At 44.4% G+C, this 17,900-nt stretch overlaps 1 protein-coding gene and 1 long non-coding RNA gene across 2 annotated transcripts in view; both read left to right on the top strand.

The window, feature by feature from the left end:
- LOC138758743 (ephrin-A5-like) overlaps positions 1-17,900 on the top strand; it is a 377,942-nt gene that overhangs the window by 48,437 nt on the left and 311,605 nt on the right. The window lies entirely within an intron of this gene.
- On the top strand, positions 523-14,294 carry LOC138758745 (uncharacterized). Its single transcript, XR_011354411.1, has 3 exons — positions 523-683; positions 12,510-12,715; positions 14,167-14,294. It is a non-coding gene; the product is annotated as an uncharacterized lncRNA (long non-coding RNA).

The raw sequence follows: 17,900 nt of genomic DNA, 5'->3' as shown, positions 1-17,900 counted from the left end.
ACTTTTTCAGGTAGGAATTCTGGGATGGCTGCTATTTTTAATGCTCTGGATATAAAAAGATTTGGTTGTTTTCTAATAAGCCACCACGTTTTCATTGTGAATCTAATCCATTCATTATCTATTTTTAAGTTCTGGCCCATGATGTTGTGCTGATCTATGTAAACCTCTGCTAGCCTACTCTTCTCCCTCCCATCCCTTTGTCTTCTTCCACCCCCTTCCCTCTCCCTTCACAAAGCCAACCCCCTTACCCTGTTTGCTGGTGTGCCCTCCCCCATTTATCCACCTATTACCTCCTGTCTTTTGGATAGTGCTCCTCCCCCTGCCCATTTTGTTTGGAAACCTGCCTACATTTTGCCATACCTTGATGAAGGCCCCAAGCCTGAAACGTTGGTTATTTATCTTTATCTTTGCTACATAAAGTACACCGTTGGACCAGCTAAGTTTCTCCAGCTTTGCGTTTTACTTAGATAACAATTTATTTTTGAAATTTGATTGAGAGATTTTGCTTTTTTTGTGAAGGAAAAACCTTGAACCAAACCAGCTGTGCAGAACCAAGTCCTAAATACTGTGCGACTGTGACCTCAAATTAACGGCACTCTGCATGCATAGTTCCCAAGCTGTCATCGCCAGAACCCCCTCCCCAAAAAAAAACAGTGAACCGAACAGAGCTAAAAGAAGCGCTGGTAAGCATTTAAATACTCCAGGGTGTGAGGCACTTGTTGGCAGGACTGAGCTGAAGCAGGTGTCTAAACAGGCAGCTCTCTGAGGATACGCAGATGTATTTTCATATTGTGCATGGGGTGCATGCTATCAGACTCCTGCAGCTTGTTTGCAGGGAGGATGTGGGATCAGTAAAAGAACAGAGGGTGTAGATTCCACAGATGTTTCAGATTCCACAAATAAATGCCCATTGATTGAATGCAGCAATTAGGATTACCCAGCCTTCAGCAAAAAAAGCTATTAAATATTGAAGCATTTCATCTCTTCACATAATATCATTGGGAATGTCTGAGAGAATTGCATGCAATGAATTATTTTGAAGTTAGGTAGGCAAAACTAGCAATCAATCTGTGCCACACACAATCAGGAATGAGCAATCACCGTTGTTGTAATTGGCAGATAACACTGGCCAGGATATTGTGATACGTTTCAAATGGTGCCTGAGCAGAGGTTCTCTGTTACATTGGAAGGAAACATTTTTTTTAGTTATTCACAGGTACCTCTTTGGAACTCCCACAGGTTTTATATTTATAAGCAGCAGTTTTACAATGTCTATAAGATGAACTGCATTCTTTCCCTCCCACTTCTTTCAGTCTGCTTTAACTGGCTGCGCGTGTATGTCTCTCAGTATGTACCTCTTATTATATCAGATCTGCCTCTCTATGTGCCCCTCTCTGCTATTCCTTGCTATCTCTGTCACTACCTCATCGTCTCTCACCATTGCACTCTCAAACTTTCAGTCTCGTTTCAGATCCACAACCTCAATATTTATATATTCTGCACCTAAATTATGCATGTCGGTCTAGACCTCTGTACCATATCCCTGTTCCAGTTTCCCACACCAAGCTGTGACCTCCCTGCACGTGGCTGTTCATTTCATGCTGAATTAGGACAGTTTTGTTCTATGGAGCTGCACATCAAGGAGCTGGAACAAGAATACCCAAATGTAAAGCACTTGCAGACAGAGGAAGCCTTCAACCTGTCACTCTAGACTGGATCTCCAAGGCAGCGGTGAAATGTCTAATTTCCCCAATTTGGTCTCATCCTGTCATGCAGTCAGTTCCTGCAGCTCATTTGGCTAATTCTTTTTCTCATTTGATTTGAAAACTGGCAGAGTTATGTTTAGTGAAGGTAATAGAATATTGGTGGTTCGAATGGAAAGCACAGGAGAAAATGTTGTCCTTGGTAAAGCAACTGCCAGATGTTGGAACATGGACTCTTAGTCCTTGCAGCATTTTTTTTTGGGGGAGGGGGGAATAATTGATAAATGTTTAGCTGATTTGAATACATTTCATGTTGTTAAACTGGCTACTGGCAACTTGACCATCATGCCTTGGTAATGAGTTTATTGTCATGCACATTGTACATCTGCCCAAAATTCCCTAGACTCGTGTTTTTAGTGTAATGTTTTCCTAAGGTACAGACACTGCTGGAAAGGAAAGAGTATTGAGAAAAATGGTAGTAGGCTGCTTTGTATATCTTCGTCCGCGAAGCCAAGCCAAAGATATATATTATACAGCTCAAAATGGCTGGGGGTGGTGTGGGGGGGGGGGAGGAAAAGGTAGATGGCCAGAGGGCATGGGGAAGGGGCAATGGACAGCCGGGGTGGGGGAGGGAGAGTCAGACAGCGGGGGCTAGGAGCAAGGCATTTGCTTAAAGGTACCAATATCAAAATGATTCCAAACAACGGCAGGTGTCCAGTCCCAATGATCCCAGATAAACAGTTAGGCACCTGTACCATGTTCTGCTGCTTTAGAGGGCAGTGAAGAATCGATATGTTGAGACAGGGCTCGATTTATGGGGTCAAAGATGGCATGTTTCCTTCCTTATTTTTTTGCCTTTAAAATAATCTGATGCCTCTTTGTTTTTACTGAGAACAGACTTTTATTTTGTGTGTGTGTGTGTGTGTGACAGTGGGTTTCAACTCTTGTACATGAGATTAACAGTTCAGCTGCGTAACTCTTCCTCTGCGGGGCCAGAAAATAGATCAGATATTGACAAATATCTATTTCTTGAACAATGCTCTGATTTTTTTTTTGATTCAAAACCTTTCTCTCCTTGTTGTAAAATATTAATTGTCATTACTATATCAAAAAAAGATGACATTGCAAACTTGTGAATTCTGGGAAAACCAGAACTTTCAAGGCTCAAAAATGGTACGAGCTGATGTCTTCCCATTCCTAAATTCCATTGGCTGTGTTGTACCTTTTTTTATTATATGACCAGATTATTTTCTACAAGTGATTGAGTAATATTAAAGTTGCATCGTACATAGTACATTAATTTTGATAAGTTTTCAATATTACCCTGACTTGCCCAAGCAGATATTTAAACTACAGTATTCATAATGAAGGGACATAGCTCATTTAAATAATATGCAACAATTCCAATTCAATTAATCTAACAGAAATAAAATTACTCTGAGGCAGCCCAGCCAAAATGCTTTTGTATTTGAGGAAATCTAACCTTGCATGCAAGCAATACATTCTGAACAAGCACACTATGCCGAGGTCAGATGAAAGTGTTGATTAAACACCTCAATCGTAGTGCGAGGAAGCCACTTATTGCTCCTGGGATTTGTGATGTCTATCTCTTAGAGTGAATGTGTGTTTTGTAGTGCTTCGAGAAGAAAACGGTTCTGTTCAAAATTTCCCATCTATCTGCAATTCCAGTCAAGTTGTTGAACGAATTGGCCAAAGGAGCTGTACGGTACTGTGGTCAAATGGTCGTGGCTGTGGTTGATGGTCTTCATTCCTGTGGGCTCTCAAGTGGCTTAGGAGTCTGATTTTGGAAAGTGGCCCACTGAGCGAAGACGCCTGTGCATGTATTTCTTTAATGTGTTCTTGATGTTGCACTCCGAGAAGCACACGATATTTCACAAATCAACGAACTAGTTCCAATGGCAGGAAAACCATGACGATTGCAGCTGAGGGATTTGTTGCATCCTTCATCCTCCTTCTTAGCAATTGAGTTCAGAGTAACTTCGTTCACGTGATCCCCCGTTGAGGTCTTGGCCGGGACCTCTCCCTCGACGTGGGTATCGCTCTTGGGATCTCAGGACCACACAAGCTTCACCACCATAACAAGGTGACAATTCACGGAGTGGTCAAATGGTTCAACTGTAGTAATGACCAATATGATTGCTAGACATGGTACTTACTATATTTATCTCCTGGAGGCTGAACAGACAAGCCATGAAGCTCACTGTGATTAAAAATGTGAGTTGTAGGGAGAGTACAGAATTATTTTTCAGTCCGAGGCTTAGCTAGGTGATCTTCAGGAGCTATAGAAGCTAACTAAATGGGATAGTAAAGGCAAACCAGGAATGTTATTCACCCCCCACATTTTAGAACAAGGGAAAATGCCACCCACCATTAAGAACATGGAAACACATCCCCATCTTTAAGAACACGGGACCCCCCCCCCTAACCTTTTAGAACATGGGAAATTTCAGTGTATGACTGTATGTTATTAAATTCCCTGGAGTGTAGAATGAGGGGATATTTGATAGAGGTATTTAAATTATGAGGTGTATAGACTGTAACTGTAGGTAGGCTTTTGCCACTGAGTGTAGGTGAGATACAAACCAGAGGACATAAGTTAAGGTTTCGGTGGAACCAGAGAGCGGTGGGGTTGTGGAACGAGCTGCCAGTTGAAGTAGTGAACTTGGGCTCAGTTTTAACATTTAAAACAAATTTGGTCAGTTCGATGGTTCTAAATGTTCATACAAGTGAAAAGGAAACAGGATAAACACATGCTGATTTCAGACACAGAATGGCATATATTAAGATAGAATTGGATGTGGAAATGTGGAGGCTTCTGCATGGATAAATTGCAGAGAGCTGAATAGCCTCTCTTATCTGGAACGTTCTTCACTCTCCTGCGACATTATTCTGATAAAGAGCAACTGAGTATGTGTGGGACAATAGCCATTCAGCAGGTCACGTAGAGACGATGGAAAGGATTAAGGCAGTGGACGATTTGGGCTGTGAGGGTGCAGGATTTTCTTCATATTTGTTATACACCCGTGAAGGAGACTATTCAGGACATTGAGCCTGTGCAAACTCTATTGCCCTGAAAGCCATGCTCTCTCTCACATGTCCATCAAATCCCCAGATTTTCTTGTTACCCTTCTGCACTAGGTCATTTACAGCTAATTAAACATTCTTCTGGAGAAAATCGGTGGGTCAAGGAGAGTCGGTGGTGGGGGGGAGAAGGAATGGTTGACATTTCCGGTCGGGACAGTTCATCAACATTTTTCTCCCCCTGATGTTGTTTAACTTGCTGAATTCCACCAGAAGTTTGTATTTCGCTCCAGATTCCAACATCTGCAGCAGTACAACCCCCTTGGTCTTTGACATGTTTGATCTTGATTGAATCTGCCAACCTGTGCTGAGGTCCTCCATATGTGCCAGTCATACTTCCTTTAGCTGGATGACTGAAGGCTTTGTGCAGCTCCAGGGGCCTCTTAACAGCCCAATGGCCTTGAAGCAGCGGTGTAAGTCAAGTTTGTTGCCATCTGACTGTGCAAGTGCAACTTGACGAGGTGGGGAGGGAGTCTCTAGTGATCCTCTCTGCTACTTTTATGATCCTGTGGGTTGACCCCTGATTTATTTCCCGTGCCCACACTGTGATGCAGTCGGCCAGGATCCTCTTGCTCGAGCTCCTAGATCGAAGGTTGACATAATGGTGACCGTAGTCTTCTCAGGAAGTGCAGTCACTGTTGTGCCTTCCCGACAAGTGAGGAGGTGTTGAGTGTCATTAGTTAAGTCAACTCCAAAGAACTTGGTGCTCTCCACTCTCTCTCCTACAAAGTTGTTGATGTGTAGTGGAGGGTGGTCATTCCTGAAGTCCATGATCATCTCTTTCGTCTTGAGACTCAGGGTTTTACACTTGCACCATTTCACGAGATTTCTACCTCTTCCCTGTAGTGCGACTCATCGTTGTTGCCGACAAGGCCAGTGACGATTGTGTCATCCTTAAACTTAATGACACTCTTGGAGCTGGATCTGGTAATGCACTCGTGGGTCGGTAGCATGAACGGGAGTGGGCTGAGCACTGAGCTCAGCGTGATGGTGCTCAACGTTCTGCTACCAACCTGGACAGACTGTGGTCTTTCAGTTAGGAAGTCCAGAATCCAGATACAGAGATGGGTGTTGAGTCCTGGCGAGGACAGCAGCCTCTGGGGATCAAGTGAATTAAATGCTGAGCTGAAGACGATGAACAGTAGCTTGTTCAGCTGTATGTCCCTGGGCATTGATCAGTCCCGGTGCTTGGTGCTGGAGGAGGGCAGCGGAGAATACTCACAGCAGGTGAACCTTAACCCAGTAACTTTCCCAGGTTGTTGCCATAGAGAGCGAAATGGGGTGCACTATGGGGATGTGCTTCATTGTTGCTGATGAGAGCCATTGTAGATTGTATGTGGCACACCTATTGGCAAATATGTGTCTGTTTGGAAGTTGTGGATGGAGAGCAATGCATTTCACACCAGAATTATCCTTCTATTTTACCTTGGTGAATGTAAATGACTGCATTTAAATATGTCCTTGAAAGAAAGCGATGAGTTGTATTGGGTGAGGTCACAAGTACAAATTGTCTTGCCTCAAGTGAGAGCAGAATTTATTCCCCCTCCCCTAGAGAGCGTCCAATATTTAGAACACACTGCAATCAATGATAATTAATGCTTTGTCCTATTAGTCTTTGTTTAAGTGGAAGCTCGATGGATGCGCAGCAGTGAAAGGAATTGCAATTTTCAGGTTTGAAAATAAAACCAAATTTTCTTGAGAGTGTTGCAGCTGCAGTCATGTGAGAGTTTCTCTTCAGGGTTGAAGAATATGAGCACTGAGATTTTGATTCTGTGTCCAGGGTTGATCAGCCTCAGATAGATTAGCCAACACACCATTCTGTTACTTGAAGCAGAAAATGCTGCAAATGTTCGGTAGCTCAGGCCGCGTCGTTGGGAAGAGAAACACAACATTTCAGGTTGAAGACTCTTCATGACAGTGAGGTTATCAACGGGAAACCTTCACCGTTCCTCTTCCTAAAATTACTTTCTGACCCGAGTATTTTTATTTTAGATTTCTAGCATCTCAGATTTTTTCCACACTATTTTGTTGGCTTCCTCTGGGCAGTGAAAAGAAAAAACCCAGCGTTCGGTCCACCGGAGCAACGTGAACAATACCTGGCTTTCCAGATATATTGGGAGACATTTTCCTCACCACCTGAAGTATTATCTTCGTCAGGTGAGGGATTCCTATTTGCATAAAACCCTCACGATCATCATAAAAAATCCAATGACTAATACACGAAGACGGGAACGATGCAGGTAAAACAGGTCTGTGGAAGAAGGTAGCACAATTCTTTTCTGTATCTGTCTCTCTCGACCCACTGTGCATTTCAGTCCGCTTTGTTTGAACTTCAAATTCCCGCCTGGGTTTTGCTGCTGCCTGGCTTCTTTACCTCCGCAAACTCTTGAAAGTAAAGTCAGCTGTGATATTCTCTGACTTGCTGTCCAAACTGCTGCCTGTCGGGTGGTCCCTTGTAGAATCCGACATGGGTAAATGGATAGGATCTCCAAATAAAATGACCTAACTTTGTTGGTTGTCACGAGGCAGGAAAAAGAGTCATGGATTTGTATAGCGCAGAGGCACTTCCTTCAGATCACCATATCTTTGTCAGCCATCAAGCCGATCATATTAATCCCTTTTTAACCAGCACTTGGTTTGTAGCCTTCCATGCTTTTGAGATTCAGGAGCTTGTCTTGAAATGTTGCACAAGGACCTGTGCCCATCCAATCGCTCCTCATAACTAAAACCCTCTATTCCAGGCACCATCCTGCCGAAGATCCTGTGCACCTTCTCCAATAAAATTATGTCCTTCCTACCTTGTGTTGACAAGATCTGCTTACAATATTGTAGCGATGGCCAAATGAGTGTTGTGCTATATAAATATATCAAGATCTTGTGATTTGTACCCTGGTGAATGGAAGGCAAGCTCCCTGTACACTTCTCTTCACCCCCTCCCATCAACCTCTGTTGTCACCTTCGAGCATCTATAAGTGTACCCAGGCCACCTTTGTTCCTTGTGCTCCTTGGATTTGGTTGGTGGGTGTCCAGAAGGAAGCTGAGGTGTTGTTCTTTCAATTTACGGGTGGTCTCAGACTGGCAGTCCATGACACCATGGACAGACATGTTAGCAAGGCAAGGGACAGAGGAGGTCTTGCGGCAGATAAAGCCTAAGTGCCCAACAGTCTTTACCCAGTCTCTTAATGTAGAGGAGACCACAATGGGAACACCTAAGATTATTCTCCTCACTCTTTGGTGGCGGGTGGGGGGGGGGGGGGGGGGGGGGATCCCCTGCAAATCTACTAATTTATTTTGTTCCTACAAATTTTGATTATTTTTGACAACAATTTTTTTGGATAAATTTCCTTTGGTACAAAATTGGGTGCAATATTACAGTAACGGATGTTTGGAACCAGAAACCTAAAATGTTAAGCAACTTTAACTTTCTGTTCTCCACTTCCTGGGAAGTGTGAAGAGATTTCACGTCACTTTCTCAGTTATAAATCATTTGCACCACACCCTGGTATTTCCAACACTTGGTGACTGACACCAAGTTGAACAGTATCTTGAGTTGGGTGTTTTAACATTGATTTACAATGCTCAATCGAACCTTAAACAGCCCCTATTTTTCAGGCCAGTGTTGTATTGGTACGGGAATGGTGGGAATGCGATAGGCTAGGGTGATGTAGTGTTGAGTCATTGAAGGAGAGTGGGTGTGGGGAGTCAACGGGAACTGCCTGAACAGGCAACTACTAGGTGCAGCAGTTGCAATGAAAATTTGTCATATTTGCACTCCATCTACAACCTATCTTACTGACCCACACCTTAGATTTATGGCAGTGTTCCACAATCGAACTATCTGTGTCCCTGCAACAATAGGGACCCCCCCCAGTGGCCAACCATTTTAATTCCCACACTGAAATGTCCACTCATGGCCTCATGCACGAGCTGCCCACAAATTGAAGGAACAACACCTAATATTTCATCTGGGCCCTCTCCAACAAGGCTGCATTAACATCGATTTCTCCAGTGTCCCCATCACTCTCTTTCCCCATCCCTCTTTGTCCTTTCCTCCAGCTCCCAGCTCCCTTCCCTCTTTATTCAGAGAGTATCCCCTCCCACCCATATCCACTATGACCTACTAGCCTGTACTCCTCACCCTGTCCTGTCCTTCCTCCTCTCTGCTGCCTGCTTTTCCTTCCTCCCTCGACGAAGGGCTCAGGCCCAAAATGTTGGTTACCATTTACTTCCTCCATGACCTGCTGAGCTTCTCTGGCACTTTGGCGTATTGCACAATGATCACAGTTCAAACTCTCCTGGAAAATGGGGTTAGCAGGGCAATTTGTCCGGTTAGCGTCCCATTCACAGGCAGTTTGAAAATGACTAACATGATAACATAACAATTACAGCACGGAAACAGGCCATTAGGCCTTCTAGTCCGCACCGAACCAAACACCCCTTTCTAGTCCCACCTCCCTGCACAATGCCCATAACCCTCCATCTTCTTCTCATCCATATACCTGTCCAACCTTTTAAATAATACAATTGACTCCGCCGCCACTGTTTCTCCCGGAAGCTCATTCCACACTCTCTGAGTAAAGAAGTTCCCCCTCACGTTACCTCTAAACCTCTGCCCCTTAATTCTTAACTCATGTCCTCTTGTTTTAATCTTTCCTCCTCTTAACGGAAATAGTCTATCTTAACGGAAATAGGCACATTGGAAATAAGCCGGGCCCCTGCTCTACCTCAGAGGTAGTCAGGGAACCCACTTAAACTTACCTAGGTCGTGTCCTCTTGTGGCTTGAAAGTGAAAATTGCCGACCCAGTCACTCCCTGACAGAAGGGGAGAGAGAGGTCATCGGTGGGGCAGAGCGGTCCCCGTGATTGGTAGTCTGGGAGGGAGGAATGCCGCGATCGGGGGGATGCCGCGATAGACAGTCCGCGGGGGCAGAAGGGTCGGGGGTGGAACGTAATTGACGGTGGGAGGGAGACTGTCAGCTGGTGGGGGGGGGTGAGACGGGGGAGACTAGTTTGCGTGACGCACCGCTTACCACATCATCGTGGGGGTGGGATCCCCCTTACATTGCTGGGTTGGTGATTTACTGGGGGCTATCCCCCTCAGCTTGAAAGGTGCTGGAGGCACCTTTTGCCCCATTAATCACACCTGGGTCCCAGGAGGGCCACCTGGATACTGCAGCTTAAAAACACCTAGTTTCTGCAGACTTTCCTCTGTTCACAGATCGGGTTATTTTTGGGATGGCCTGCTAATCCAAGGTGGAAGAAATTCTAACCATATTGCTTAGTTTGGTTGCTAAGCAATTGTATGCTTGCATTCTTTCATCCCACTTGTCTTCAAGACCCACAGACCAAATCCTCTGGTTTCGTTGAAGGTCAAGTTCTTTGATCGTCTTGCGTCATATCACCACTGATAGTTTCTGTCGGACTCGGTAAAAGCATCAAACATGTAGCATCAAGCCATTGTCTGGGATCCAGCAATGAAAACAGTTGGTATATTTGACGCAATTGACTTTTACTTGGTCAGCACTGATTGAAGATTGCTCTCGACTTCTCTTTCACTAAACAAAGCCAATGAACACAAATTATTTAAAGTGCAGAGAAAACAAAACAAAAACACAGCAAAGCTATCCAATTAATTCTTGAGAAAATACTGTACCGTTGGCGGCACGGTTAGAGTTGTGGTGCGGAACGGTTAGAGTTGGGGTGCGGCATAGTTAGCTTAGCAGTTAGTGCAATGCCGTTGCAGCACCAGCGACATGGGTTTGAATCTGCCACTGTCCGTAAGGAGTTTGTACCTTCTCCCAACTGTGTGCATGGGTTTCCTCTGGGTAATCCGGTTTCCTCCCACTCTTCAAAACGTACTGGGGTTGTAGTTTGATTGGGGGTAATTGGGTGGAACGGGTTCATGGGCTGGAAGGGCCTGTGACCATGTGGGAAAAAAAATTACAGTAAATGGAGGGAATTTAACTCACAGATAGTCACCGAGCTTGATTGACAGCAATGACCCGATCACATCGGCTCCATTGTCATATCTGTATACAAATTTGTTACTAACCCATCTGTCTTCACTTTATCTCATAATAGGAGGCCATTCAGCCTGTGGTGTCCATGCTGGAACTCCGAGCAGTCCCGTCAATCCATTTCCCCCACTTATTTCCCAGCATCTTTTCTCATACATATTCCTTTTCTTTCATCACCACCTACAACGGAGTCAACTTACAATAACCAATCAATTTACAAACCAGCATATCATTGGGATGTGGGAAGAAACTGAAGCACCTGGAGGAAACCCACACAGTCACAGGAAGTGCGTGCAAACGAGTCAAGTCCCCTTTGTGTTGTTCATACCGTGCATTTCATGGTAAAATGAGATGGCGTTTCTCCAGGACCATGGAGCAGATTGACATAAATATAAGTTAGAATAGAAAACATTAAATATTAAGACATGTACAGTAAAACTCCACAGTACACGATCCATGTATGTTCTGGGAATTCAGGAGCCTGATGGCTTGGGGGATAAAACAGTTGCCCCAATCTGGATGTGCAATTTTCACTTTCAAGCCACGGGAGGACACGACCTAGGTAAGTTTAAATGGGTTCCCTGACTACCTCTGAGGTAGAGCAGGGGCCGGGTTTATTTCCAACGTACCTAATCATGTTAGACACTTTCAAACTGCCCTGTGAATGGGGCGCTAACTGGACAAATTGCCCTGTTAACCCCGAGTGCTGCAGTACCTTCTACCAGAAGGCAGAAGGGAGAAGTCTACATGAGGGGTGTGTGAAGTCCTTCACAATGTTCATTGCTTTCTGCGTGCATCGTGTGTTTTAGTTGTCTGTCATGGTAGGAAGAGAGCCCCCAATAGTCTTTTCCACTGACCACACCACATAGACAGTACCTGATGTTAGGATGGAAATCCAGGACATTGGAGATGCGGGGCAGCAGAATGACCTTCTGCGCCCTTGTGCAACCTCTCATCAGCTTTAATAATGTGGGAGATGTCACCATTACCACTGCTTGCAGTGGGGATATTCATCTGCAAAGCCGTGGCTGTGAAAGGCACCATAGAAATAATAGTTCTGTTTGTGACCTGCTCTGTATGCCAGACTTGAGTGCCAACTCTGCTGTCACTGAGAGCTGAGTTGCTATTTCCAGCATGCTCATGGTAGATGGAGGAATTCTTCTCAGACTTAATGAGCCCAGATTTTGCAGTCAAGTGTCAATGGGTTGAATGGTGCTTGCCATTGTTCATGTTCAGATTGTCCACTGTTGACTTGGGTGTCACACAGTGTGAGTTGTGACTCGCTATGACTTGTCAGCCAGTTCATGCTGTTTGATCGTGAGCCGCTCAGAGACACACTTCAAACTTAAACTCCTGTGTTTCTTGAAGGTGTTATACTTGCCCATAAATTGCTGAGTGAATTCAACACAAACTAAGGGCATGGTGCCATTTTATGAATGATTTCTGTTCTTGCAGTGCCAACCATAAAGGGTTTTGTATATGCTATGCAATCTAAGGCACTTAATTGTTCAGAGAGGTTTATAAGACATTTTCTTTACTGATTCTTCTTGTGCTCAGAGACCCCTGATCTGACTGTAATTTTCCCTCTCCACTCCTCGAGGTTCTGTCTCAATATTTAAATTTTTATACAAGTTGATCATGGAGCCCTTATCTGACGGAAATCTTGTTTGTTCCATTTGTTCTCCAGGCTTTACCAACAATTGAAACAATATTTCAACAATTGTGGGCATGGGTTTCTGAGCTGAAGAGGGGAGAGAGTTAACTGACAAGGCAAATAGCAAATGTTTCCAAACCCTCACATGAGAACTGGTCATTGCTTCAGTTAAGTAGAATGTGATTTCAATACAAGGATCATTAAGAGCCAGGAAAGTGCCTGTGATAACTGCATCAACTGTAAGTGGCCCAACTTCAATACTTCTCCATGCAGAGCTGTAACTGGTTTAGAGAGTGTCAATTTTAAATTTAGGCATACAGGACAGTAACACGACCTTTCGGCTCACAAGATCCGTGCCTCCCAAATACACCTGATCATCCCCCATAAAATTTTAAAGGGGTGGGAGGAAACCACAGCATCCTGAGGAAACCCATGCAGACACGGGGATTTGAAACTGGGTCACTGGCGCTGTAACAGTATTGTACTATTTGCTACGCTCACCGTGCTGCCTCTATGCTCACCGTGCCAATACATGGAGCGAGCCTATTCCTATTAGTTTAAACAAGAAAATCTGCAGGTGCTGGAGACGAGTAAAATGCACAAACCTGCTGGAGAAACTCAGCAGGTCATGCAGCATCCATGGGAAGTAAAGGGTAGCTAACAGTTCGGGTACACTTGGGGCCAAGTGCTGCATGGCCTGTTGACTTTCTCTAGATCATTTGTATATTGGTCTATTCCCATTAGTTCAAAGTCCAGTGAGAACAGTTTTAAAATCTTTGATCAAAATTATAAAGTGGGGGGAGGGGGGGGGTTCTCATACAAAAACTTAAGGTGTAGAATTCACTGTTTTCTCCTATGCCAAGTAAACAATCACTGCCTTCAAAAGGGAATTACACCGGCTCTTGAAAAAAGATCATTTTCAGGGTGTGGGGTAAAGACTGGGGGAATGGGATTGAGAGGATTGCTCGAATAAGAGTCAGAATGAATGTAATGGCCCAAGAGAGTGTCATGCAGGCATACCAGAGAGATCTGACTGGCACTGTTGCTAAGAAAGAGCTGCGCCATTGAACTACGTTCAATGCACCACAAAGCTGTGCTTTGATAGTGGATTGTTTGCATTTGTTTAAGTCAAGTTCAAATGTATTTTCATCTGATTTTTCGTATACCTCCTGATGAAACAGCATCTCTCCAGACCTTGGTGGATGCACAAAAATACACAATGCATAAAGATCACATAAACAATAATGTTTAGGGGAGCCATCGGGGTAATTATTCTATGCAGAGAGTTGCGAGTACCAGGGCTGGTGGTGATGGAGGCCTCGTAATGGGGGCATTTCAGAGATTCTTTGACAGGCACATGGATAAAAGAGAATAGAGGGTTATGAGGTAGAAAAGGTGTACATTTATTGGGGAAGGCATATATAGGTCAGCACAACAAAATGGGCTGAGTGGCCTGTACTGTGCTGTAATGTTCTAAACATATATATAAATATTTGGGATGATTTTCACGATTACAGGGGTACTGTTCATCAGTGTCACAGCCTGTGGGGTGGGGGGTGGGGGGAGCTATTCCCAGCTGGCAGTCCTGATTTCGATGCTTCTGTTTGGAGAGAGATGTTTAAGCTGAAATCTGATCCTTCTAGTTAATAACTTCTGAAATGATGCTTGATTACTTTGTTTTGTTGAGCAGAATTATGGATAAAGAAATCTCCTTTTCGTTATGTCCTTGACCAGTTTGGAGCCAATGAGAGGATGGAAATACGATACTAGAGTCTGGACTTTAGCTATTACTAACATCTTCAGAACAATCTCCTATTAATTAAAGATCTAATTTGCGAGTCTTTGACCCTTTTTGCTGTGTCTAATTATAGCATCAGCCCAGTGCCATTTCATGTCAAGCCAGCTCAGGTCTCATTCTCCATGTTGCAGAGTCGAACAACTTTAATAACACAAGAGACTGCAGATGCAGGAATCTGGAGCAAAAAAAAACGAGCTGATGGAGGAACACGGTGGTTCCGGCAGCAACACTGTGGAGTCCTGAGGAAGGTTCATGACTGTTTGTTTCTGCCTGACCCGCTCATGACTGTCTGCTTCTGCCTGACCCGTGATTCCTCCAGCAGCTAGTTTCTTTGCTCCAAGTGTCCCAGATTGCTTTGGGTGGCACAGTTAAAGTACCGGTTAGCGTAATGCTATTACAGCGCCAGCAACCTGGATTCGATTTCGGCCCTGTCTGTAGGGAGTTTGTATGTTCTCCCTGAATCTGCGTGGGTTTCCTCCAGGCTCTCTGGTATCCTCCCACCATTCAAAACAAATAGATGGATTGTAGGTTCATTGAGTGTATTTGGTAGCACAGGTTCGTGGGCCAGAAGGACCTGTTACCATGCTCTATTTGTGACACTGTGATTGTAGTAAACACAAAAGTGCTGGAGAAATAAAAAAGATAAAGGCCCTTCAAAGGCTCAAGCCTTAAATGCTGCTAATGTATCTTTTTCTTTGCTACGTAAAGGACACAGTTGGACCTTCTGAGTTTCTCGCAGCCTCCATAGGAGGCCTAGATAGATAACCAATGTTTGGAGCCTGAGCCCTTCGTCAAGCAGGCAGGCACCTGAATGAAGAGGTGGTGGGGGTGGGGAAAGAATCGTCAAGGGGAAAAGTACTGGCTAATAGCCAAGAGGCCATGGGTGGACGTAGGTAGAACGTCAGGAGAGAAAAGCTGAGAATTACTCTGGAGGGGGTAGCTCTGTGAATGCAGAGCTGAAGGAAAGGAGACAAAGGGATAGAGAATGGGTGGGGGAGTCCATATTGGAAACTGGAGAAGTCGATGATCGTGCCAGTTGGTGGTGTAGCCTTGCAGGAGTATTCAGACACTGTGATTGTAATCAAACAAAATACGACACCCACCCCACTGGGAGACCTCAGAATACAAGATTGTAACTTGGTCTAGGAGGTAGCTGGATGATCTTAAAAAATGAAAATCATGATGAATTGCCATCACTTCCCCTATGTTTGGAACAACCTCTTGGTGGAGACATGGACGACCAAACCGCTGGTGTCATTGATGTTCCGCTATAGCATTCGGTCGATTGGCAAGAAAGGTATCTGTGGATCTAGGCCTTAGACTGGGATATTGGGCAGCAGTGATTTCCTACCCTTTTTTTTAATGCTTCTAAGATGTAATGGAACCTTTATCTTTACAATGGGCATCATGGAACGCTGGAAAATGACCCCAAATGACTCCCTAAAATTCTCCTTTTACAGGAAGGACAGGTGTATCAATGTCGGTGTCTACTTCCAGGGCTATATCTCCAGTACTGAGGCCCTAATCACACTCATTTACTACACCGGGCAGGACATGTCATACACCAGACTCCTGAAATGGGCACTCCAAGCTGTTATCAAAAAAGATTGTCAGATGAGCGGAAGTAAAAACCCAACGATCTACTCCAAGATTCCTTGAAGAGATGTAATAACCTCACTGTTTCTAGGGAATCTCTGATCCATGACTACTCAAAATGGTGAAGGAGTTTACAAAATAGTGTTGAGGACCTTAAGGCCATGCACTGGGTGTGCAGAAAGGTCCTATGTAAGTGACAGGAGTGAACCATCTCTACCCAGTGATTTTGTGACTACTTTGGTTATATTTGAATTTAAATTCTCCAACTCACCTGAATTGGATTCACACTTGTGCCTCCTGATTGACTTTTGCCCAGTGCTTCACTGTTCCTGTGCAACGTTCACTTATTCTGACTGACTAGTTCCAGGAACCGTTAGTCCAGGAGTGAGTGGAGACAAATGGGAGGGCACCATTCTCAATTTTACCTAAATTACACTCTCTGAAATGAAGTTCGTGTGCCCATACAAGAGTTTTGTTGTCCATTTGAGTGTCAGCCTAGAATTTAATCAGCCATGAATATCTCCACTTGTAAAATCTATTGACTAATGTTGTTGAAATTGCATAACAAGTCACTAACCTTCCACTATCTTGCCACTTCCTTCCCTGATTTTCATAGTGAAGTATAAGCACCTGTCCTTACAGTGTCTCATTTCTCAAAGCAATCTGGCTTTAATGCTTGACACTTCACAAACACCTCAATGTTTGGTTTACAGAGAAAGAAAGCAAGCCCTGGGATCAACCTGACCCAAGTAGCAGCAACATGGGCAAGTGATCTATTTTCAATTAATTTAGCACAGTGATTACAATAATGGAGGTATAATCTAAAAGGCAGGTCTAACATGGGTTCAAACTTCTCTGTGTGAGTTGAGGACTTTGTGCAATTAATTAAATGTTCTGGAATAGAGTTATGATTAATCACTTCATAACTTTTCACCTCTTTCACTGAAGTCTTTAATGTAAGGAAATCGTGTCCATACCACCTCACCAGAATCTGGTCTTGACTCTCAAATTTCTCGACTGCACCGACCATGGGTAATTGCTGGCGAGGATTAAATGCTGGATTTGTCAGCCGCACTCTGATTTTCACACAGCAAAAAAAAGAAAACGGTTCGATTATATTTTCCAACCAACTTCAATGGTGTGTAAAGTGTGCTGATCTGTTACTATTTTGATCAACTTTGAAGTTCCCGTCTCACTCTTTCCTTCCTGCTCACCTGCTCCTCTCCTGTTTGTCTCTTCCTGCCCGATCATTTCTTGTTTGGGTCAGTTGCCTTTTCCATTTTAAGTGATGCACAATAACTATCCTAATTGGCCTTGATCTTCCTCCTGCTTTGTTTCACCTGGCCTTCTACGTCAGACTTGTTCAACCCCATCAGCCACCAACTCCCCATCTATACTAATCCAATTTATCAGAGCCGGGGTCTATAGATATCCATGCCTTGGCAATTCAAGTGATAAGTATCTATCTCCATTCATCGCTCAGTCAGAGATCTCCAGATTCCACCCACTCATCGTGTGAAGAAACTTCTTCCTTGGACCCCTTGAAACCTCTGACTTCTACACCTATGCCCCCTGTTTTAAGGTATGGAGAAAGATTAGCTGCTATCTGTATCCCTTATAATTTATAAACGACATGCCTGCGCTTCAGGTTGGCATCAACACCATGTTCTCTTGTGCGGTGGGCTCTGTGGCAGCCTGGTGTTGGCCTTGCCAGCTGCTGTCCACGGAACAGGCTGCATGCTTTTATCACTTCGCAGGCGCTTGCAGCCAAACCCTGCTGGCAGCAGTCCAGCCCAAATTCTTGCACGTGGCCCAGCCAGCGGAGATTGGCCGTGATTAGGGTTGGTTTTTTAAAAAGGCTGCTTGGGCAAACAAGAGTGGCTGGCTCCGGCAAGTCAGCAGAGAGCCCATCATTTCACTGCAGTGCCCATAATGTGCCTGCTGAGTTGACGAGAGGCTAAACTGTGTCAACACACCGTCTGCTAAAAATGTGCTTTGACCAGAATGTGTCTGATCACAGCATCGCAATT

The sequence above is a fragment of the Narcine bancroftii genome, chromosome 3, assembly GCF_036971445.1.
Source record: "Narcine bancroftii isolate sNarBan1 chromosome 3, sNarBan1.hap1, whole genome shotgun sequence".
NCBI lineage: Eukaryota > Metazoa > Chordata > Chondrichthyes > Torpediniformes > Narcinidae > Narcine > Narcine bancroftii.
This window is presented reverse-complemented; position numbering and strand designations above follow the sequence as displayed.